The sequence below is a fragment of the Fukomys damarensis genome, unplaced genomic scaffold (genome assembly GCF_012274545.1).
Source record: "Fukomys damarensis isolate Sample0158 unplaced genomic scaffold, DMR_v1.0_HiC HiC_scaffold_14, whole genome shotgun sequence".
NCBI lineage: Eukaryota > Metazoa > Chordata > Mammalia > Rodentia > Bathyergidae > Fukomys > Fukomys damarensis.
In genome coordinates this window covers 63,895,407-63,918,315 of record NW_022900926.1, presented here as the reverse complement: position 1 = coordinate 63,918,315, position 22,909 = coordinate 63,895,407, and the positions used below count along the sequence as shown (strand labels likewise).

The following is a 22,909-nucleotide window of genomic DNA, read 5'->3' as shown; positions in this document are numbered from 1 at the left end:
ATATATATATATATATATAATGGTCCTTTAAAAGTAAAGAAGAAATTATGAGCATGGCAAAAAGTCTTGAGCATGGTGGCTGGATGAGCAGTTTGGGAAATGCTGAAATGCTCAAACAATGGCCTTAAAGGCCAGTGGGTTTACCAGAAAGCTCAACCCCGACCCTTTTATTCCAACCACCACAAAATGAACACACATCCCCCTCCTCTCTCCGTCCCTCTCTCCTGCACAAGGCATCTTGGAGAAGTAAGCCTGAGCTGTGTGATGACTATGGATGACCTCGCCAATGGCTGGCCTGCCGGCTCGCTGTGCTTCAGAAACAGCAGAGCATAGCTCTTCAACACAGCAGCACTACTGGCAGCCTGAGTGCGGCTTCTGCTAATACATGGCTCCTCCAGAGGTCCGGGCTCAAGATGTTTCTGAATGACCCTGTTGAGCCCATTTCCCCTGAAATTTTCCTTCCTTTCCCTTCTTGTCTAGTATGCTAACTTTCCTAATCCAGGTGCCCTTCCCATTCTTTTGTCTTACTCTACACAACTTGATAGTCACTGTTACTATCAGATAGTTCAGGTACCAACTGTAGCGTCTCTCTGCTTCTGTGCCCCACATAAAACTGCAGAAGTCCAAGTCTGGCCAAATCAAATGAAATATAATTACCTGAAGTATACCTGCGCAGTGCCACCACAAGCCCAAAATCATTTTGCTTTAGTTCTGGTTCCAGTAATTAACTGCAGCTATTGTGATTGCTGGCACAAAGAGAAACAATGTTTTTTCAATGTAATGGATCTTTTACTTTATAATAACTTAAATGTGGGGAAGCAGTACTGTTTGTGCCTTAATGGAATAGATTTCAGAGACAGAACTAAAGCCTTGATCTCCAAATCCTAGCCCAAGATTCTTTCCTTTAACCAAACTAACTTTTAAGAATGTTCAACAATATCAGAAGTTCCATTTTGAACATCTTTACACAAAGAAAGCGTAGCAAAAGTATGAGAAGGAAAGGACTGAACACTGAACTGCTGAGTGGCAAAGGTGATGGGGGTTTTCAAATCTTTGGTGACGGTTTATTCCAGGTGGTACAGAGGTTCTTTCAGTCCCTCAGGCTTTAGAAAAGACAAAGTAAAAGGGTGGAAAAGAAATCACACTGGAGAAAGTAATACATGTACCAAATGAAGATGGACTAAAAGACCTCTTCCATGCCAAACCCAAAAGGCCCCGCATTGAGAGCACAGAGTTGGGCAGACTGAGGGAAATCCCACTTCCACCCTCTGCTGGTTCTGACCCACGGACTTCTGTCCTCTCAGCCTCCGTTATCTCAGCCACATAGGGGTGCCTGCGTCCTGGGGTGATAAAGATGTGTGATGTGTGTGCTTAGCCTAGACCTCACATGGAGTTAGAACTCAGAAGTATTTATTTTTCGTAACAGAGATGAAGCTTTACACCTGTAAGATTAAGCCATCCATAGCCTATTTTGTTTGAAGGAAATCAAATCTCCATACTTTACAGGCAAATCTTGTGGACAGAGATGCTAACTGCCCAGGGAAAGGCCACACTGTTCATTAGGTGACGTTGGAAATTGTGCTCTCTGTTCTCCTCAATACGATACGCCATTTTTAACAAGCTCACCACTCACTGGAGAGGAACAGATATGATCCTCAAAAGTTTTCAAGTACACGGTGAGGGCTTTGCCTTAAAGAAAAGAATAACAGGTAAATAAACTACTACCTTTGAGGCTTCCCAAGGCTAGTGATTTTTTTTCCCCCCAGAAATAGGATTTCTCTTCTGTATTTAGGCTGGCCTTAAAATCACTATGTAGCCTAAAATGGCCTTGAACTCACAGAAATCCTCCTGCCTCAGCCTCCCAAGTACTGGAATTACAGGTGCGTGCCACCACGCAGAGCAAAAACAGTAATTCTTGATGCACAAAATGTAACTGCTTCTCACTGTATTGCTTCAGTAGCAAGATGCGATGGTACAACGGTGACTGGGAACTGGAGTCTCCAGCAGGAAGCTACTTCTCAGTACTTTTATACTGTGGAAGGGGTACACAAAGAGCCAGGCAACCCTGGCTGCCACTGCCAGGGAGATGAGCTAAGCTGAATCCAGGACCAAGTTCTGGCTCAGTCAGCATCATCAGTAACGGAGCTGATCATTCCGGGAAACGAGATGTTATCTAAAACTAAGGTCAAGGGCCCAGAATTTAGCTCACTGGTTCTGCCGCCTGCTTTGCAAGCACAAGGACCTGAGTTTGATCCCTGGTACCAAAATATAAATAAATAAATAACTAAAACTAAGGTCAGCAGATTCCTTTACCATAAAGGCCACTAAGCAACTGGAAATCTTTTCTAGCTTCCCAAGAAACCAACAGAGGAAGTAAGATTAGATATCAGTCAGAGAACAAGGAAGGAATCACAACAAAGACAACAGGAAGGGCCCCAGGCTCGGGTTTACCCCGTCCCAGAAGATGGCCACTTTCTCTCCCTGAAAGAGACTACACTGACAGCCTCTGCCCTTTGATGGGTCACTAGACAGAACCTGTGCAACTGAACTGTACTTATACTTAGAACATCCCCACAGCTCCTACCACCACACCCCAGCCCAATTGCAGTCGCTTGGTTTGCCCAAACCAACAGGTGGGCAGTGGTTAGGAACGTGATTTGGACAAGCAGAGACAGACATACTTCATGACTGTACAAAAACTAAAGAGCCCTGATCTGTGAACTGCTCTCAACAGGCAGACCAGAGACCACCCTGACCGGACACTCTGCTCCTGGGGAACACACTTACTTCTGTACCTCAGGTCTCCATAAGTCACTGTCAAAGGTGATGACCTAGCTCATGAATGTGTGGAGCTACACAATCCCTTCTCGGATCCATCTGAGGCTTTTACCCTCAGAAGAATCCATTTCCAAGTCTCTGGGACATCTTGGTACAGTCTCACTGACATGTCTCCATCTACTTCCATACGTGTTTTATACTGTTTGCATATATTTTAATTAACAGAATACATATTTATATTATTTCTCTTTACTGATTTGTTTCAATTTTATTAGAGTTGTAATTAAAACTGAAACAAGTTTTGGAAAAAAATTTTTTCTTCAAAATTTAAAATTTAAAAACCTTATAAAAAAAACCCTTGGTAAAAATTTGTTAGTGAAATAAATCTAACTTTGGCTCTTATGTCAAATCATAAAAAAAATATGGCTTTGGTACTGTGCAATCATTCCCTAAAGTTGCAGTCCCTGATGTGTAAAGCCTGTGGATTCCAACAAAAAAGGCAAACTTAAAAAATGTGAGCTCTCAATCAAAGTGAAACAAAGTTCCTTTCACTGGGGGATTATTGCTTCCTTTCCTCAAGGTGAAATGAAAAATATTTCCCAAAAAAGTCATTTCCAAACCAACGTTCACACTATGATGAGTGGCACAGGTGACCCTTTAGAATTTACACAAACTACTACAGAAGCAGGGGTACCCAATGCCACACAGCAAAGCCATGCTGTGGGTAACAACGGCATTTACCACCTTCATTCGGGGCTTCAGAAAAACATCAGGCTGGCTTCTGAGTGCAGCTCTGTAAATAAAGAACCTTTCTAGCACTGCCCCTGGAAGGTTTCTGTAAAAATGTCACATTTTCTCATAGTTTAACCTGAAGCCCACTTCTTTTCCTTCACTGACAATGGATGCTGTAATTTTATACAACTTCATTAAATGAAAAGAATAATTCATCTCAATTATGTCTACAATGGCCACAAAGATCTAGAAAGCAAGTAAATCCTCTATCATTTTTATGGCAAAGAGAAAGCAGGGCAAAGATAGGAGTGTACCATCACTGATGGGCTACCAGGGTAGCTGCTTACAAAAAAACAAACAAAGAAAAAAATGATATGGTCATCTTTTCTATGAGAAGATGTAAGTAAATTTTGGTGTATCTAGCAGGCTAACAAGTGAACATCTTTTAGCTGGTATTTATCTTAATTAATTTTTCCTAATGACACCTAGGAATACAGGTATCTTAAAAGTATTTCCAGACTTTGTTATACTTGTATTATTCTCAGAATAAGTTAGTATTGAATATAATTAAATGTATATTTTTTGTCTCGAGTCTAAAAGTAATGATCTAACTATATTATGCTTGTTTTTTTAACTGATTTTAACAACATGACATAAAGCCCCTAGAATCGATATAATCATTTGCAAAATACATAAATACTGTTTTCTTTTTAAAATATAAAATAAGATGTGAAAATGGTCAAGTTTCCACTAAATAAATGAAAAATTCAAAAAAAAGTTTTCCTTTCCACGTCATTTGAAGGGAAATTATCATTTTAAACAATACTCAAGTTTATTAAACAAATTTTAAAAGGGATTATAAAATGTTTAACTTTCTTCAGCTTCAAGGTTTATGTTGCTGCCAAATTTTGCAAATTAACTGAACTTTCAAGTCTGCCGACACTGATTCTACTCTGGATTCTAAGTCATCAATTCCTTCTTGCAAATTTTGCCTTGCTTCTTCTAACATTTCTTTCCTTTCTTGAGAAAGGCTAATGAAAATGTCACCGATTTGATATCATTAAGCTGTCATCATCAGCGAGCATGATGTTATATCACATGCCATCTTCTAAATTTTGAAGTTGTGTCTTTTTTACTTCTCTTTCTTCGTTTAGCTTTGAGTCTACTCAGGTTCTGTGCAAATTTGTTTATGTTTTGTTATCTTCGAAAGTTACACTGACATCTTCTGTTGGTGCCTTCTTCATAGTGGCTGCCATCTTGGGGCTCATGCTAGGCTTCTCACTGCACTGTTACCCAGAATTGGAATATCAATTATACATGTTTGGCAATTTCTTATAAATATCAATTGACTCAACTATGCACTGAGCTGTTATTAAGTCAGAAACTATGCTAGGCATCGAAAACACAAAGTGAAGAGGAAAAGTGATTCCTTCCTTAAATAATGACAGGATAGAAGCAGAAAAAACTGGTGTTTCTGAGGTTTTATAAAACCAGTACTTGTATTACTGGCTGACAATAAACATGAGTAAGCAGTTTATTTAACCCATTGTTCCTGGCCCAGGAGAAAATTCACAATCTTTTCTTCAAAGTTCCTCTAAAGGGCAAATAACCAAAGATTTCCTGCAGAAGGGCAAAGGGCCAGCTATAGCTTTCTCGGCAATTGCTCTAACACATTTGTGGTCATTACTAGCAAAAAAAAACCCAAAAAAACAAAAAATTCTAAGCACAGAAAAAAGATGAGTAAATAAAGACAGTGAAACCAACAGCTAATCTCAACCTTAAACAGTTTCAAATAACAGTTAAACCAAACCATGAAATGCTCTTAAAGAAAAATTAAAGTGAGGGACCAGGGATTTAGCTCAGTGGTTCTGCCGCCTGCCTTGCAAGCACAAGGTCCCAAGTTTGGTCCCTGGCACCAAAAAAAACCAACAAAAAAACAAAACAAAACTAAAGTGAACTTTTTCTCCTGGCCACAGACTGAGGAGAGCAAACAGGTGGCAGTTGGGGGAGTGGGAGAGCCCTGACCACATGGCAGACTCGCATAAACTAACCAGGAAAGCATACGTCTTCATTTAAAGTGAGATTCAAATGCTGCTTGTTTCATAGACTTGTTGGGAGATAAACAGCTATAAAGTGTTTGTCACTCATGGCTGTTTTTTTAATGCTATTTATGATTCACCTCAGAACATGATTAGTGGTTGAAGACACAGGTGGAACCAGACTTTGTGGGTTTGAATCCCAGTGCTGCCACATCCTTTCCTATTCCTGTTTCTTCCCACTATAAACTAGATAAAATTATAGTACCTTCCTCACAGGATTTCTGTGAGGCTTAATTTAGCCAATACACTTAAATCATTAAAAGAGCACCTAGGATCTAGAAATGTGCTCAATAAACACCAGCAGCCATCATCAACTTCTGGGTCCAGCTGAGAGAAAATCACCATGGCCCCAGGAGGAAGCACATTACACCTGCTCAGACAACTTTATTTCCAAAAATAGTACTGTGCAACTGTTTACTAAAAATCTTGTAATCTCTTCATCAGCTTAAAAATACCAAAATTTTCACAGATATAAAATATGTGATGCAAAGAGGTCTCTCTTTCTGCACAACTGCACACATATCACATCTGGGCTACATATTCCAAGTAACTGAGCTCACTCGAGGAAGAAAGAAAGCATCGAGTCTAATACTATTTCTCGACCAACTGAAGTTTACAGGTGAAGCTCACCCACAACACCAATGGTCAGGAAAACAATCTAAATGCAGAAACATCAGCTCTGGTGGAAACTGACAAGATGACAACATTAATTCTGAACTTAAACATAACTTATGTTTTCAACACAAATACATTTTCCACTTCCTGCAAATGACAACAATACATTAATTTTCAGTTGGTAATGTAACTGTTTCAACCTGTGGATAAAAGTATCTTTAATTCGATAACTTTGTCCCCTTTTTAGATATGGGACTTTTTTTTCTTCCCAGTTGTCATGGTTCATTTTGTGTGTGGACTTGACTGGGTCAGCGGTGCAGAGATATTCAGTTAAATATTATTTCTGGCAGTGCTGGCGGGCAGGCTTCCAGAAAAGGTTAGCATTTCAGTCGGTAAACTGAAGAAAGCGGATGCCCTCCCCAATGTGGGTGGGTCTGGGTGGGTCTCCTCCCATACCTCATAGACCTGAAGGGAACAAGAAGTTGGAGGGAGAGCAGAGCTCCCTCTCTCCAGGTCTGCCTGCTTCAGTCGGAACGGTCCCCTGTCCTAGGACGGGGACATCATCAGTGTCCCTAGGCCTCGGACTCAGGCTGGACCACACCATCCAGCATGCAGAAGGCACACGGTGGGCTTCTTCGCCTCCATAACTGCATGAGCCAAGGCCAGCATAAGTTTCCTTCTAAATAAAACGAAGAGGAAGAGGGGAGGGGAAGTGTGTGTGTTCTGGGAGAGAGGGTGGAGGGAGCGGGCTATTGGCTCTGGTTCTCTGAAGAACCCTGACTAATACACTAATTAAAGACACTCAGGCCAAAGCTTTTTTCAAAAATTTAAAGAAAGCCAGTGGCCTTTTCACTGTGCACATGTTCCAAAATCCCTCACTACCTACCATGCAAGGTGATCAAAAAACAGTGAATGTTTAACATTTTCATTGTCATTCATTCCTCTTTAAACGCCCCTCACTTTGAATACACTTATCTCATCATCCTTGCCACTTTCTGAAGCAGTCCTGGAAGTCCTTTTTCAGGAGTGTGTTTAATTGTACTGTCCTGTCCACCTTGATGTTCCGATTCAATGCAGAACACTCACCTCTCGTGGTCACTTGGACTTGGGGAAAGAGCTGGAAGTCGCACGGTGTCAGATTCAGTAATAAAGTGGACAGGGACACAGCACAATGTTTTCATGAACCTACCTTTCTCTTGGATGGCATTCAGTATATTTTTCATCACAGCTTGTAAAGACACTCACAAAAAAAGACTTTCAGAACTGCTCTCTGGGAAAGAAGCATAAGAATTTGCTTGATAATTACTAGGAGAAATAGAAGAATATGATGTTTTAATTAAGTCCTCAAAGTATCAGAGAAAAGGGCAAAATGCTATATTATATGAGGTGCAACAGAAAAGTATGCTGAATATTTAAATATCATGTATTACAGTAAGATGCAGTGCCGTTAGTCCACCTTACAAACTACCTCTCACTTTGAGCACTTATCCCATACTCTTGCCACTTTCCAAAGTGGTTCTGGAACACCCTTCAGGGGAGGGCACATCAGCCCGGAGCCGGGTTCCTCCCTTTGCTGCTTCCGTTCATATCCTCTGGCTGCATTAAACCATAACTATGATTATAACAAATCCTGTGAGTCCCTCTGGTAAATCACTGAGTCAGTGGTCTGAGACCCCAGGAACCATGTGTCCACTTCCTTTCCATGAAATGTAACCCTAAACCCAATTCCCACTAGGGTTATGAGTCAGAAAAAAGGCCTAGCAGCTTTCACCAAAATGTTCTCTTTATTCAACTTGTGCCATTTTTCTCTGACTGATACCCAGAAAAACAATTGTGTTCAAGAATGCTGCTGTTGAAGCAAAGGACACAGCAGAATATAGTGGACTTACACTTTTTTAAAGCTTTAGAAATTGTCTAAAAATGAAGTATTAGGTCAGGTATGGTCACGCACACTTGTAATCCCAGCACTTGGGAGGCTAAGGCAGGAGGATCGCTGTGAGTCTGAGGCCAGCCTAGGCAACCTAGTGAGTTCAAGGCCAGTCTGAACTACATAGCAAGACTCTTGTCTCAAAAAAAATAAATAAATAAATAAATTCAGATGCTAAGCAAAGCCTTAAGGGAAATTCATGGGAAAGTAATTTACTGGTACAACATGACTTCAGTTAATTTGATTAAAATGAAAATATATTTATTGGATGAGTATATGCTGAGTAATGCTTTTATCATCAGACATGAAGCTCTTTTTCATTCTTATATTCAAGCATTCCTCTATTTTTTTCAGTGTTCAAATAATCGTTAATAATAAAATTTACCTTTTTAGGGGGAGATTTTTTTTTTTGGTACCAGGTATTGAACTCAGGACCTTGTGCTTGAGAGGCAGGCACAGTGCCACTGAGCTAAATCCCCAGCCAAGGGGGGAGATCTTTGATTCTGAAACACTTTTATATGTAGTTTTTCTGATTTTCATTTTTGTCTCACAGATCATGGTTCTTTGGCTTCAAAATCATTGTGTATTTTCCAACTGTCATTTTATGAATTATTATCAAACACAGAACACCACAACTTGGTTTGTAAAAAATGACACATACATGTAATTAACCCAAAGATGCAAGCATTACATTCTCAGTCTTTGTTACTGGCAACCAATCCTGCCAGGAATGCAGTCGCAGACTCCTTTCCCTCTCTGTTCTTCCTTACTTTTTTCCCAACATCTAAATCATCAGCCAATTCTGCTGATTTTTCCCCCAAACCCATCCATATCCACAACTCTAATGACCTATGCCATGGTACATCTTGCCTCCAAGCTAAGCTTCCTGCCTTCCATGTTGCCTCCTCAGGCTGTTTTCAGTATAGGAGCCAAAGGGGTCTGGCCAATCCTGATAGAGATTATGAGCTGCTCTTTCTCTAGCAGTCCAAGGGTTTCCCACGTCCTTAAGAGCAGGCAAAGTGTCCCTGCTGATGGCTGTTCAGGCACTGCAGGGTCTGGCTGTGTCACCTGCTCTCACATCCGCCCTCCTGCCCACCCTCTCCCTCAACCTTCCTCTCCCCTCACAATAGCTTACATTTTAGAGAGAGAAGCCTGGCACACAAAAGTAGTAAGTAGATTATAGATTCTACAGTCACAAGTGCTGAGAAGAAAAATAACACCCAGCAGGGAGTTAAGGAATGAGGATAGTGGGTTATAACAAGGATGTAATTTAAATAAGGTGATTGCTGCTGGCCACACTCTAGGCAAACACTTAATGGAGGTGAGGGAGGAGCCATGTAGCCATCTGCAGTAAGCACTCCAGGGGGAAGATCAGTCACAGAGTCATGGAGAAGGCACACTGTATGGGTATAGGAACAGCAAGGAGACTAGCTTGGCTGGGATGGGAGACAGTGAGGGGCTAGCACTGGGGAAACACTGAGAAAATAACTTATTGAATGGGTAAACTTAACTTTGTGTCAAGAGATAATTCTTTAGATACTCCGAGATAATTATATGTCTCTATAATTATAATTATACAAAAATAAAAGTCATTGTGTACCAAGAGAAACCATTTGGAGGTAAAGTGTACTGAGATGCTTGAACCTTCAGAGCATTCAGAGTGGCCTTTAGAGTTGTTCAGTAAGTCAGCCCAGACTGCCAGCTGTTCTTTTTACCCGTCTCCAGAGGCCTAGTGCAGCAAAGCTCACCATTCACTTCCTGAATGTCCTTTTTTGTTTCCTGACACTCCACCGAGAGTCCTCAGGGTCACCTCAAAACATTAAATCTATCTCGCATGGAATTAAACATTCCTCTGCTCTTCCTCAAAATGAGCTAGGCCTGACTTTCTGCTCAATGACAGGGTGCTAAGACATTTTTATTGATCTTTTTTGATATTTAAAAGGATTCCCTTCATGTATCCCATTCTAACCATATTTCCAAGGACACATTATTATTTAATGGTTTGGTGTAGGGCTTTATTACTGTTATTATTTGCAAACTTTAAAAAACTATTTCTACCTTGCAAGTACAAGGTCCCAAGTTTGATCCATAGTACAAAAAAAAAAAAAAAAAAAAAAAAAAAATTATAGCCCAAATTTTAACCAAAAAAAAAAAAAAAAAAAAAAAAAAAAAAATTCTAGGACCAGGGATGTAGGCTCAGTGGCTCCACACAGGCAGGAACAAGACCCTGAGTTTGATCCTCGGTAACTAATTAAAAATACTGCTAACTTCTTCATCCAGAGGATTAAGAAGAATGCCGTCTATTATTTCTCCTACATCCTGCAGTCATATTCCAAATCAGTCCCACATCTGTAAATTAGCTAGAGAAATGTCCACGTCACTGGACTCTAGAGGAGATTAATGATAATCAAGCAAGGTTCCTAGGGCTCAGACTGGTACATACAAGGTACTTAATAAACAGTTCTGATTTTTTGAAAAAGACAAAGTACTCTAACTCAGAGCCTGAAACAAAAGCAGATACTAATGTCTATGTCTGTGGGCACGTACAAGGCCACAAGTGTCTAACCTGGCGTCCAAACCTTCCTTCTGATGAATCAACCAACTACATTTCATCTTTAGCATCCTACTCTGGAACACCGGCATCTTCTCATCTCTGCCGTGCACTTCTCTACCCAGACTTTCATATTCATCCCCCCATGAGATCCCATCTCTATTCACAGCGAGATTCTCCTAACCTCTTCTTCTGATCAAACTTCATGGGTTTCTTCTTTGCTCTTGCTGCAGAAAACACTCTTTGGAACTTATTTTTCAAACTTTCTTCTCATTTCTTATCCCAAATGGATGTGGAGAACTGGCTGGCCATTTCTGAGGTGATTCCAAAATTAAAAGGGGGTGTGGGGGAGTTGGCACTCAGGATCTTTTGAAAATAAAGATACTGTAAGGTAAGTGACTCTTTTAGTGACCTTTCTCCTGGCTGTGCTCTCCCATAGAAGGCAAAGCTCACGCTGCCAACCTCACAAGCAGGTTGGAGCCAGCCTCTTTAGTCCCCCAGGACAGTTTAGCTCTCCCAATGACTAAGAGCATTTCTCTCAGCACTTTCATCATCTGAAATCACCATTGGTCTGTTTTTTGTTTTTTTTTTTTAATCTTCACAAGCAATTTTTAGTGCTTTGAGAATACTTCCAACTGTCCCAGTGACTTAAGGAAACACTACTGTATTTGTCCACTTACCTCAATCTCTACCATAAGTCTGGGAGACATCAATTCTGTCTTACAAGATAGCTGTACACATCTGTTTACTTCTCCATTTTGGACTCTAGTAAAATCCATACCATTGATGCTTCAACAACTTTGCCTTTTTCCAAAAGTAGTCTACGTCTTGTTTTGTTTTTTTCCAGTACTGGGGATCAAACTCAGGACCCTACACTTGTAAGGCAGGGGTGGGGCTGCTGAGCTAAATCACCAGACCAAATAGTCTGTTTTTTATCACCTGTACATTGGGACAACAAAGTATCATCAAGCTAAGAGAGAAAACTGAGGATTGAGTGCAGGCATAATGTCTGTAAATTTGTCTTAAAATCCTTATCTGCAATGCCAAATAAAAAGAAGTCACAGAGTATACTATGCTGGAAAGAAAAAAGGAATGTCAAAGACACTTTCAGGAAATGGAGAACATACCAATATTCCAAGACCATCTGTGACAAGTCCATCACTGTGGCTACTGAGGGACTGGTGCAGGTCCAGGCAAACGGGAGATTAAGGAGCCTGGAACATCTCATTCATCGATTATCAAATAAACCTACAGACTCCTCTCCTTTTTTATAATCCTTCTGGCCCACCATGACCATACTATGACAGTCTTGAAAGATTTGAACTGGAGTATACTATAGGATGTATTCCCCAACACCCACCAAATTCCTATGTTGGAGTCCTACCCTTCAATGCCTCCAAATGTGACTGGATTTGGAAACCCGGTGGTTTGCAGATGTTATTGATTAACATGAGCTCATACTGGAGTATCATGGGCCTCCAATGCAGCATGTCTGTTGTCACTACGAGAAAGGAAAACATGGAGACAGACACAGGCATAGAGATGTCATGTGACATGAATCCACCAAAAGCTAGGAAAGCAGCTGGCAATGTAATTCCATGGTACAATGCTTGATTAGCATATGGGAGGCCCTGTGTGCAACCCCTTACTACTACCAATAAATAAAGAAAAAAATGTGGAAAAGGGCAAGAAAGAGGTTCTCCCTCACAGCCTGAGAAACTAGCCTTTCAAAGTCTTGATTTTGGAGTTTCAGTCTCTAACACTGTGAGACAATAATTTTCTTGTCATTTAAGCCACCCAATTTGTGGTACTTTCTTAGGGTGATCCCAGCAAACTAATACAGTCTTAGGCCTACAATTTTCACATTTCCAAAGTAGAAGCTCTAATCATTATTATATCCACACCAAACACAATAAACATTCCCAGTGTTTACTAAGGGTCACAAACTACACTACATATTTCACACAGACTCACTCATCTAACCCACCATAAGATAGACACTAATATCATCCCTTTTTTCACAGCTGATGAAACTGAGGTATAAACCAACTAAGTTATATGTGTCAGTCAGCTTCCTACTGATGGACAAAACACCTGAGGCTTGCAACCAAAAGGAGGAGTTTAACTGATTTATAGTTTCAGAGGTTTCAGTCCATGGTCGGCTGGCTCCAAGGGAGAAACACCATGGCAGAGCAAAGATGCTTAGTTCATGGCAGCTGGGAAGCAGAAAGGAGTAGGGGATAAGAATACACTCCTTCAGGTCACACTGCCAGGAACCCACCCCTTCCAACCACAACCCACTTTCTACAGCACATTCAGCTATGAAGGCACCAATGGATTAATCCACTGGTGCCCCACAATCCAATCACCTTCCAAAAGCCCAACTTCTGAACACACAAAACTTTTGAGGGACATTTTAGATCCAAACCATAACATTATCTAAGGTCACAAAGAAAGCAAAGGAAACAATATATAAAGCCAGGCAGTCTGACCAATACTCCTGCAAACTACAATGTTCCTTTCAAATTAAAGAAGTCACCATCATATCACTTCCCTACCGAAGGCCCTCTGTTCCCCTCAGCAAAATGAACAACCGTCCCTTGCCTGTGGCTTACACAGTCTAGCTCTTGCCTACCTTTTCAATCTAATCATTCATTTCCACTATCCACAAATTCTCCCTTCAGACTTACCTTTGCTTCCTTGCTGAAGCACAACTCCCATCTTTGTTCTTTATTCCTGATGCTACTCTCTCTGTGCCATTCCATCTCTGTAACTGTTCTATACCCAATTCAGTACTTTTCTCTCATTGAAAGAACACAATTTCAAATCCATTCATAAGTCATCTCCCTGTGAGCCCATGTATGTTTGCACTGCTCAATAGGATTCAAGAATTCCAGAATGTTGCCGGCCATGGAGGTGTTTATCATCTTACACAGTCATGGTAGAAACACAGTACTTACACAAACCACTAAAATAAAAGGAAGTCACTTTGCGTGAGAAGGACAAAGTACTCAAAACTTATGGAAGAGAGTGAAGGAGGGTGAAGTGAGAGTGGAGTGTCTGAACAGGGCCTTAAAAGAGGTCACTAGTGTTAAACCCGAAACCATTACCCTGCTGGAAGACAAGATAGGTGAAACTATCGAAGTCACAGGCATAGGCATGGGCTTTTGAACAGAACCCTAATTGCACAGGAAATAGTTCAAGAATCAATGAATGGGATCACAGCAAATTAAAAAACTTTCACAAAGCAGAAGAAACAACATAGTAAAAACACAACCTACAGAATGGAGGAAAAATTTACCAGCAATTCCTCAGCAGACGAGTAATATCTAGAATATAGAAAGAACTCAAAAACAGAATCCCCCCAAAATAAAAGACCCAATTAAAAAATGGGCTAGCAAAATGGAAAGACACTTCACAGAAGTACAAATGGTCAATAAGTAAATTGGAAATGCTCCACCTTGCTGGCCATTAGAGAAATGCAAATTAAAACACAATTCTCCACCCTACCCCAGAAAGAATGGCCTTTAAGAAATCAAATAACAAGTGCTGGAGAGGCTTCAGAGGAAGAAGGAGCTCTTCTGCATTACTGGTCGGAATGTAAACTAGCATAACCTCCACAGAAATCAGTATGGCGATTCCAAAAAAAAAAAAAACCCTAAAATTAGAAATTCCATCTGACTCAGCTGTTCCCCCTTCTAGGTATCTTTCCCAAAGAGTTAAAGACATCATACTACAGTGATCCATGCACACCTATGTTTATAGCAGCACAACTCATAATAGCTAAATCTTGGAAGCAGCCCATATGTCCATCAAAAGATGGATAAAGAAAATGTATTCGCACACCATGAAGTGCTACTTTTCCATGAAGAATGATAAATAAGTCATTTGTAGGGAAACCAATGCACCTCAAGACTTCATTAAGTGTAATAAATCAGACGCAAGAGCTTAAATATCACATGGTTTCTCTTATATTAAAAACCCAGAGTAAAAATAAAGAACAAAATAAAAGATAGATAGCAGGAAGTAGGGAAACATCTTTCTCAAAGGGGAAGGGATCAAGAGATGGAGGGAGATGGGAAGGAAGGAAGAATAAGGGATGAATAAAAGAACCAGGAGCTGTTATGTACGTATACCAACTCCACACAAGGAATATAAACACTGTATACTGCAAACATGTATTAATAAACTAAACGAATTTTTTAAAAAAATTACAAAGGGGTCAGGAAGGATATACACAGCTTTAACACTCTACTACACACTTCTTACTTCTTCTATGTATACTGAGCTATTTTACCTTTCTGATTACCTTTCTCACAGTTATTATTTCATTCCTCTGTGGATCTGCATGGGATTTGAGGGGGAGCTCATTTACTCAGGGATAAGCTGCTGGGAGACACAGTCATTTGTTGTCTTTTCTGCAGTGCCAAATATCACTGATTACATATGATAGAGGTCTTCAAAAAACACCTGTGGAAAAGTTGCGCATTTAGCTTAGTGGCGCCACATCTGCCTTGCAAGCACAAGGTCCTGAGTTTGATCCCCAGTATTGGGGAAAAAAAATATGTGTGGAAACAGTAAAAGAAAAATGAAGAGACGAAAAGAAAAAAAAAAAAAAAAGAAAGAGAAGTCACAAAAGGAGATAAGTGCATTTCCATGACTTCCAAGAGTCCTCCTGAATCTGGCGGCCATTCCTTTTTCTGCTTCTTCCTCTTTCTATGCTTCTGCTCTTCCCATAAAATCCTGTGAGGATCTATTCATTCTCCCTCTCAGAGCTGTTGCTCCCTTCCTGCAATCCTTCACCATACATCTGTCTCTCTTCAGCACTTAATGATCTCATAAAGTTTCATACTCTGTTACCTTCCTCCAACCAGATTTTAGAGGTCCTCGAGGTTAAAAATCATGTCATATTTATTTTGCATGCCTCTTCTGCCTGCTACCAAGGCAGCCCCTCAAACACAAAAGTACCTGGCAAATACCCCCTAAATGACTAAATCCTTCCAGAACTCCCATCCTTCAAGTACAGTGTTCTTTCATCTGACTCTCCAGTCAGATGAAAGAAGAAGACAAACTATCCTTATTCCCAGGTGACACAAGAGACCCAAAACATTCTACCAAAAGACTCCTAGAACTAATAAACAGTTTCAGCAAAGTAGCAGGATACAAAATCAACACATTAAAATCAATAGCATTCCTCTACAGCACCAGAGAAAGAAATTAAGAAAATACCATTCACATAGCTTTAAGAAAAACTAAATACTTAGGAAATTAATCTCACCAAAGAAGTAAAAGACCTCTACAACAAAAACTACAGAGCTCTGAAAAAGGAGATATTCCCTTTTCTTGTGTAGGCAGAACCAACATTGTCAAAATAGCTGTACTATGAAAACTGACGTATAGATTTAATGCAATCACAATCGAAATATCAACAATATTCCTCACATAACTAGAGAAAACAATCCAAGAATTCATATAAAACCACAGGAGACCCAGCATAGCAAAAGCAATCCTGGGCAGGGCCAGGGATTTAGCTCAGGGGCACTGTGCCTGACTTGCAAGTACAAGGTCCTGAGTTCAATGGGGCGGGGATCATAGGCAACAAAAACAAAGCAGGAAGGATCATAGTCCCAGATTTCAAGTTTTATTATCAAGATACAATGTTAAAAACAGCATGCTACATACAGATGAGAAAACAAACATGTAGACCAATGGAACAGAGGATGCAGAAACAACTCCAGACACATTCAGCTACCTGATCTTTAACAAAAAGGTCAAAACTGGATGTTCACATGCACAAAATTGAAGCTAGATCCACATCAATCACCATGCACTAAATTTAAATGAAAATGGTTCAAATATCTAAATATTAAAATAGAACCATTTAACCTGGAAAGTGGATAAAATGCTTGAAGTCATAGGCATAGGCAAGGATTTTCCGAACATTACCCCAACTGCACAAGAAATAACATCAAGACTCAACAAATGGGGATCATGTAAAATTTAAAAGCTTCTGCATAGCATAGGAACGAGTAAAGAGACAGCCCAAAGAATAGGAAAAAAATTTGTCAACCACTCCTCAGACAGAGGACTAATATATAGAATATATAAAGATCTAAAAAAAATTAGACCCGCCCCCAAATAAGTACAACATCTTTTCACGTACTTATTGACCATCTGTTCTCCTCTGGGGAAGTGTCTACTCATTTCAGTTGCTCATTTTTTGTTTGGGTCTTTTATTTTGGAGGATCTCAACGAATCCAGGATGTTAAGCAAAATAAATCAAGCATGCAAGCTTAAATATTGTGTGGGTGTTTTTTTTAAATATGAGAAACTCACAGTATAAATAAATGAAAGGGCAAAATAAAAGACGGACAATAGGAAACAGGAATATAGATCTTTTGCAAACTGGGAAGAGGATCAAGACCTGGAGGGGGGTTGGAAAAAGGGATGTAAAAAGACTTAGGATGTGTCATGAACATGCACCAATTACCCACAAGGATTGTATTCATTTTGTACTGCAAACATGTCCTAATAGTAACTGGGAAAAAAAACACTGACTATAAGCTATGGTGATCAACACTGCACAGTATTGCTATAAGGTCAAGTATATGAATAAGATCCAAAAACAGACTAAAAAAAAATGCTTAGTATAAATTTTAAAGGCGATTTTAAAGAGTAAAACCAAAAACTTTCTCTACATTCCTACAATTCAGTCATTTTTAATTTCTAAGATTTAAGTTCAGACGAGCAGAAGTCAAAGAATTAAAGCCTCAGAAGATGAAAGTCCAACTTCTTTTCAAAATAATCCTGTTTAAACCTCTCTAAACAGAGAAGAACTCCAAGATTTCCAGGTTTCCTTCAGAAACCCGTCCTAAAGTATGAAAACATTCTGAAAAATTCCCCTGTATCTAGCATAAATTCCTTTTAATGCTTGCTTTAAGTTGATGATTTCCCCTTCTCTTTCTTCAGGGAAAATGGAAAACAGCTGCCTGAGTTCCCCTTTCTGGCTACTTCTTCCTTCTGGCGAGACCACTCCCCCTAGAGAGAAGCCTGACCCCTGCAGGTGATAAAAATCCAATTGCCCCTGCCATCAGGGGCCAGCGGGTTGTAGCCAAACCCACCCCCCTTCACACCCCCTGGGATGACATCATTAAACCGCCAAGCCCACAGAAAAAGGGTCTTCCAGAATTCGTGGAATTCTAGAAATCCAGGGCTTGCAGAGTATCCTCAGATACACTGGAACAAAAACGCCTCAGCTTCCAGCAGGAAAATTCACAGGCAGCACTGTCTAGAAGGTAAACAGTGTCTTCTTCTTCTGGCACCAAAGTCTTTATCACTGTGATAGGTGTTCATGCACCTTGGCAGGAAATACTTTTAAACCATTTAGTGATTTTTGTCATGCAGTGCTTGAGTTTCTTGCCACTCATACAACTTTCTGGATGTAATTTTAGAAAAGCAATAAATCTTTCCATACTCCAACCTAAGTGAATACTCTAAAAAAGGGTCAATGTCTAGTCTGTTACGCCTCTGATGAGTAATCGACACTGAATTAATGATATAATCTGTGATGACTACATTTTACACCAAAATCTACATAACTAGCATTAATGTCACCTTGTACTTCAAGAATTGCTACCAAATATCCTCATTTTCTCCTCAATTGCCATTTGACAGCAACACAAAAGCCCAGTATACTGCCCTCATACTTCAACAGAAACATGACAGATCTGCAAGTTTGATGAGCCAGCTTCCTTCACAAATTCCTTTTAAGAGTTATGAAATGCTGATCTGACGTGCTATGGTGTAACTTCTGCATGTGTTTTAACTAACACACACACACACACACACACAGGATTTTAATGTGATTATCCTACCTTTCAACTGGGAGAAGAGATATACTATTAGCTCTACAAATGATATCCATTAAAGGTTCTTAGTTTTTAGGGTTTTTATTTTTGCACACAGACACATATGTAACAGCAAACTGTTCCTATCTAGGACAAAGCAGATGGGCACAGCCCACAATGATACATCATGAATGTGTAAATGAAAGCTACCTGCATTTATGCCTTATGATTTTTTATAGTAAGACTACACTTATCTGATGGTTATGGCTATTTCCAAATATAAAATGTCCAAGCAAATCATGCTTACTGTAAATATTGTCTATAGCCTCTGTATATTACTAAAGAGAGGAATTCTTTCAAGAAGTATCTACTAACATTTGATAACAATGATCACCAAGATCATGTTTATCAAATATTCTAAAGGAGTTGAAATAGAAGGAAACCCAGTGATAATCTTAACAGCCATCAAAATTCATAGTTATTCTGATTTAAGAACAAAGGACTCCACTGAAGAGATAAACAGATGGCTTCAACAGTCTTTTCCTCTCTCCAAATTAAATCATCCTCTTTCTTTGCTCTGATCTCTAGCAGCTCTCCGAGCACTTTTCTCCAGCAGGTCTGTACTCTTCTGAGCATCTGAGAGGAGTGGAATACACAGCTTGAACAGGCCACAGCTTGCCCACATATGGCACAAGCCAGCAAAGCCATGGGGAAAGCACAAGAAGGAAGCCACTAATGAGGGCTCCACAAACAGCCTGGGGCTAAGGGAATCTTCACACAGCAGGGAGACACAGGGGAGTGGGAAGGAGTCTGACACAGTCAGTTACAAGAAGCCCAAAGCACACAAGGTTCTAGAGAACCCACAGTTCACAGAAGCATTACATAATAAAAGGGTTATAAAGCACATAGGTAGGAAAATGAAATGTAAGTCTTTAATAAGATGAAATTCCAGTCACAAAGGAGAAAAGAACAATTAAACATGCAATTTACATTTGTCTATTGAAGGTACACCACTAATTACTGGTAAAATGACAGACAAATCTCTTACCTTCAGTATTTCCATTTCTACACCACTAAAATAAAGGTCAGATACCTGCTCTACAGCACTCTCCATTTCTAAGAACCTTAAATGTGAAAATCTTAGGATTCTTTGAAAAAGAAAATGAAAAGAGTGCCATGAAACTTTAAAACGCCAGAACTCATGTAACTGTATGACTTCAGGGGAACTTTCCTTTCCTTCAATTGTCTAAATGCAGACGAATAGGTAAGCCTTTACTAATACTAATGCCCCCACCCCAGTCCTGTTTCTTTTCTAGTTTGATTCTTTTCTGAAACACTTCACTATCAGCTAACCAAATCATTCTTCCTTCTACACATTAGAAGCTGTGAGGGCTGGGATTGCCTCACCAGTGCAAGGTCCCTTTTGATCCCCAGTACCAAAAAAAAAAAAAAAGATGCTGTGAAACACTAACTTTTAAGAGGATTAAAGTTTGAGATTACATTTATTTTTTTATACACACAAAAATTTCTTTAAAGAACAAGTATTTCAATTAAAAATACTGTCCTCAGTGTAAAGTTCAACTTTTTAAAAGGGAATTTCCATTTAGAATTGGGCAGTGGAATTGAGAAGCCATTTTTCTAATGTCTTCTAACTAGAAACACCCATTTCTAATTATTGCTACCACCAAATGGAAACATGGATCAGTATCTCAGGAGTCTGGGGTTCTAATGTCTACTTCCCATTCCACCATGTTGATATAAATTTCATGGGGAAATAATTTTCCTTTTCGCTACTCTGGGCTTTGTCAATTGCCTCATGTTAGGCACCAAATCTAGGCAGAATTCTCTTGTGCAGTCCAAACATCTACCAGTAGTTTTTTGGCCCATGGAAGTGTTTTATTCTATAAGTCACTACAGAGATTCAGGTACAGAGATGCCTATCTGTGTAATCCCAGCTCTCTGGGAGGCTGAGGCAGAAAGATTACAAATCCAAGCCCAAACTGGGCAATTTAGCAATTTAGGAAATCCCTGTCTAAATAAATAAATGAAGCAACAAAAGGGAAAAATCAACCAGTCAACCGATAGACAAATAGTCTGAGGATAAGCAGGAAGGCTCTGGGTTCAATCCCCAGTAACCCGCCTCACCCAAGAAAAATCACTATAGAAGAAGGTAATGTAATTCCCACGTAAGAAAAATGTGGGTATGTAATATAGCAGTAAGGACTGCCCTGTTCTTTGATGGCCTACATTTTTTCTATAGGACTAGTGGTAACTAAAATTCCTCAGGTGCTATCCTCTCTTCACAGTATCAAAAATTTGGCCCCTCTCCATCAATAATGTGGTGAAGTTCCCTCTTCCTGATTTTTCTTACAGACTGCACAAACACATCCCAGGAGAAACCCGGATGGAGAAAAAGTAGATGAATATTTACTACATTTAGGTGCCAAACATCCTAAGTGCTAAGTAATAGTACATGTTCCAACTACAAAATACTAATCTTTTACTGATTTCTTTGACCCCTTTGAAAACAAAATAAATGATACATTAAAACTCAAACTTAATTATCTTACTTTCCTTTTATCCTCTCTAACCATCTACTAAAATCGTAATACTGAGTGAGAATAGTGTAATTTCACTTTCACACAACACAGCATAACCTAAAGCAAACAAATAAACCGGAAAATAGTATATCACACAAAAGAAAATACTTTGTTGCAAATAACACTGAGAAAATTTTAAATAAATTTTTGTTTCCTGGCAGAATGCATTTTCATCTCTGACTTGACACAGCTTCTTGGGGATTTAAAACAATTATAATAATCATAGGAAAATGGATACATATTGAGGATATACTCCTGAGTGAAATAAAGTCACACGTGTAAATACCGAATAGTTTCTCTGGTGTGAAAAACTATAATAGTACACAAGATCCTAATGAGATAATTGACAATGTGAAATAGGAAGAAAAAGGCTAAAGGTATAGGGAAAGTGGGAAGGGTAGGGGAAAGGTAATAAGGGAAAGAAAAAAAATAGGAGAAAATGAAAAAATGGAAATAAAATGTTTGTAAATGGGGAGAGGAGGGGGTGAAGGGAGGTCAGGGACAAGGGGAAAAAATGAGAACCAAGACCTGTCATGTAAAGGTACAAGATCCCAATAATGAATGTAATTGTACTGTATACCTAAAATGCACCAATAAACTCAATGAGGAAAACAAACGAACAATTATAATGAAGAGCTAGGAAACAGCTGTGAAGTCAGACGCGCTACCCCTGGGGCACTGCAGGAGCACAAAGCTAGCTTCGTGCTGGGCACACCCCGCACCGCACCGCAGCACACGGTCATACTTGTTCAAACTCCCACGCAGACGCTGCCTACTGCACACTTGACCCTACCTGGCAAACCCAGCTGTTTCCTTCCATCAGGCCCCAAAGCCGAGAAGGAACTTGAAACAGCCTCTACCCGCAGGACCAGGAATGGGCCCTAATATCCCCATCCTGCAAAGTCCTGGTATAAGGTTCCGCTACAAAACCTGCTTTTGTCAAAGTGATTTGGTTTTGCTGTTGTTTTGTTTGGGGGAAATTCTCATCTACTGGCCGACTGCAGGGTCATTTTTTAAACTGAATGCTAAAATGTACTGCGCAGGCCACTGTTTTTATTTAAGCAAATCTGGCCGCAACTGATACTGACATCATACACCAGTCAACGAAAATAACTTCCAAATTCACTGTGCTGCTTATTTAGGTCTTCTCCCAGTGCAGCTACGACAGCCTCAGAATGTGCCCCAGGAACCGACAGTCTTGCACTTTCTGCTAAACCCACAGCGGGGGTCACTAGGTGACAGAGACACCAAATTCAATCCCTCTCTTCCATTTTTGCCGAATCAGATCATGGCTATGTATTTCATAAAAACGCTTATGTCTGCATAGTGACTTTAGAGGAAAAAAGTAACACATGAACTCAATACTCAGATAACCCTGTATTTTATTTCATGCACATTACATTTTTGTGATCCCATTTACTTATGCAGTCTGAATATTCTGTAACATTTCACCTCAGTATTTAATTTTGTAGACTATGATTTCTAGAAAAATTTAAAAAAAAACTGAAAAGGATTTCTTAAAAAGGTCGATTCTACAGATACATACTTAAAATGCTGAGAATATTTCTACGCCAAGAAAGTCCATTCCCAAATTTTAAACCACAGCGAGCTAAAACTGTTAACAAGAACTTTATTCCACGAAGAAGCCCGGAAACCCAAGGCGTCCCCGACCTCCAGTTTCGCGGGGAGCCCCGCAGGCGAGCGCGGCGCGGGAGGGCGGGAGGCGCCCAGGTTCCGGCCCGGGGCTCGAGCGAGCAGAG

General features: G+C 39.9%; 1 protein-coding gene and 1 pseudogene across 4 annotated transcripts in view; both read right to left on the bottom strand.

The window, feature by feature from the left end:
• Dse (dermatan sulfate epimerase) overlaps positions 1 to 22,909 on the bottom strand; it is a 70,721-nt gene that overhangs the window by 47,209 nt on the left and 603 nt on the right. For 2 of the 4 annotated variants that reach the window (XM_010614042.3, XM_019206059.2), the window contains exon 1: positions 12,087 to 12,105. The exons of the other annotated variants lie outside the window; for them this stretch is intronic. The gene's annotated coding sequence lies outside the window, so the exon portion shown is untranslated. Of the gene's footprint in view, positions 1 to 12,086; positions 12,106 to 22,909 lie in introns of those variants that run through there. 4 annotated transcript variants of the gene reach the window in all.
• On the bottom strand, positions 4,378 to 4,998 carry LOC104855218 (annotated as a pseudogene).